The following is a 2,736-nucleotide window of genomic DNA, read 5'->3' on the forward strand; positions in this document are numbered from 1 at the left end:
AGTAGTATATAACATGCGATTAAGTTACAATTACATGGTTCGAGACGTGACATAACAAGTAACCACAGAGTTGTATCGCTTCTACAAATTTACCAGCTACAGTGAAGTAGGCACTGTCTTAGTAATTCTTATTTCTTATGACCAGCCATCAAAAAGACCCTTGCTGGGGAGTGACATGATGTCTTTCGACAATATGATGCCTTCCCACGTTACTTACATCCGACTGAGTCCATGTCCTTTTCTGTTTCTACCGATTATTTCCATTTATATATATTATTTTATAATTGTGCAGATACGGTTCTGCCCATTAAGCAAACACAAATTCTTCTCAACATCAAGACATTGGCGCTTGCTCAAGTGAGAATTGTGTTTCCATAATTATATATTAGGAAGCAGACAAGGACAGAAAGTGAATTTCAGCCACGAGGTGAAGGAATTGCTGTGTTGCCTTTTTCCTTTGTAGCTAATTGCCCAGTAAGTAGTTTGGATTTCTGTGAAGGAGCGGAGGAAAAGAATATAAACGAAATTAGGGTTTAATGTGCTGTCGACAGGATCGTCAGAGGGGAAACACAAGCCCTCAGTCATTGGAAGGAAATCGGCTGTCACATTTTCAAAAGGATCGTCTAAGTAAGTGACTTAAAATCGGAACGAGATCATAACGGTTGAATTTGCTTTCATCCACGTTTTAGCTTGCGACTGTTGTGAATATTTCTGTTTAGTGTTATTAAGAAAGGAAAACTAATGACCCGTTTTCCAAGGAGGGTTCAGTAAGTAATGCAACACTTTTTTTTCTGACCGCAGCTTAGTTTCACCCGGGGTTCCAGTACACCATAATAATACACTACACCAAGAAGAAATGAAGATGATAAACGCCTATTCGTTGGACAAATATATTATACTAGAACTGACATTTGATTACATTTTCACGCAATTTGGGTGCATAGATCCTGAGAACTCAGTACCCTGAGCAACCACCTCTGGCCGTAATAACGGCCTTGTTACGCCTGGGCATTGAGTCAAACAGAGCTTGGATGGAGTGTACAGGTACAGCTGCGCATGCAGCTTCAACACGATACCACATTTCATCAACAGTAGTGACTGGCGTATTGTGATGAGCCAGTTGTTCAGCCACCACTGACCAGACGTTTCCAGTTGGTGAGAGATCTGGAGAATGTGCTGGCCAGGGCGGCAGTCGAACATTTTCTGTATCCAGAAAGGTCCGTACAGGACCTGCAACATGCGGTCGTGCATTATCCTGCTGAAATGTAGGATTTCGCAGGGATCGAATGAAGGGTAGAGCCACGGGTCGTAACATATCTAAAATGTTCAAAGTGCCGTCAATGCGAACATAAGGTGACCGAGACGTGTAACCAGTGACACCCCATACCATCATGCCTGGTGATACGCCAGTATGGCGATGACGAATACACGCTTCCAAGGTGCGTTCACTGCGATGTCGCCAAACACGGATACGACCATCATGATGCTGTAAACAGAACCTGGATCATCCGAAAAAATGACGTTTTGCCATTCGTGCACCCAGGTTTGTCGTTGAGTGCACCATCGCAGGCGCTCCTGTCTGTGATGCAGCGTCAAGGGTAAACGCAGCCATGGTCTCCGAGCTGACAGTCCATGCTGCTGCAAACGTCGTCGAACTGTTCGTGCAGATGGTTGTTGTCTTGCAAACGTCCCCATCGGTTGACTCAGGGATCGAGACGTGGCTGCACGATCCGTTACAGTCATGCCGATAAGATGCCTGTCATCTCGACTGCTAGCTATACGAGGCCGTTGGGATCCAGCACGGAGTTCCGTATTACGCTCCTGAACCCACCGATTCCATATTCTGCTAACAGTCATTGGATCTCGACCAACGCGAGCAGCAATGTCGCGATACGATAAACCGCAATCGCGATGGGCTACAATCCGACCTTTATCAAAGTCGGAAACGTGATGGTACGCATTCCTCCTTCTTACACGAGGCATCACAACAACGTTTCACCAGCATCGCCGTTCAACTGTAGTTTGTATATGAGAAATCGGTTGGAAACTTTCCTCATGTCAGCACGTTGTAGGTGTCGCCACCGGCGCCAACCTAGTATGAATGCTCTGAAAAGCTAATCATTTGCATATCACAGCATCTTCTTCCTGTCGGTTAAATTTCGCGTGTGTAGCACGTCATCTTCGTGGTGTAGCAATTTTAATGGCCAATAGTGTAGATAACAGATTCGTATATCTGCAGGAAAACAAAAGAAACGAGAAACTGACAAAGTTGTATCACTTACTAGCGCGGGGGTCGAACGACGGCTTTCCACTTGACAGTGAAAGATGCTTACCACTCAGTCCTTGTGATACTCTGCAACAACTGCCACGCTAGCTTCGTTGGCTCTAAGTTCACGTACGGACAAAAAAATTGTCCATTGTGTTGGTGGGAAACGGTCGTACTGTCAGAGGTTCTGGCAGAGACTCAGACATTCCGTCTATTTCCTGGAATTCCCTAGGAGTACCCGTCAGCTTTGCAGCCTTCCACGTCATAGCGGTCTCGGTGGTCACACATGCAGACCGCCAAACACACTGCGGGTTCGTATGACGTCACGGCCGGAGGCGTCTCCACGCCGACTACAAGGTCAGGAACTGTAGCCATCTCCTGAAGATGGCCGGCGTCAAGAACCGGCGCAGCCGTGGCCGACGACCGTAACCTGGGGGCAGGGCGCTCGCTCCACTGTACCGCCCCCAACC

This window comes from Schistocerca cancellata, chromosome 1 (assembly GCF_023864275.1).
Source record: "Schistocerca cancellata isolate TAMUIC-IGC-003103 chromosome 1, iqSchCanc2.1, whole genome shotgun sequence".
In the NCBI taxonomy this organism is placed as follows: Eukaryota; Metazoa; Arthropoda; class Insecta; order Orthoptera; family Acrididae; genus Schistocerca; species Schistocerca cancellata.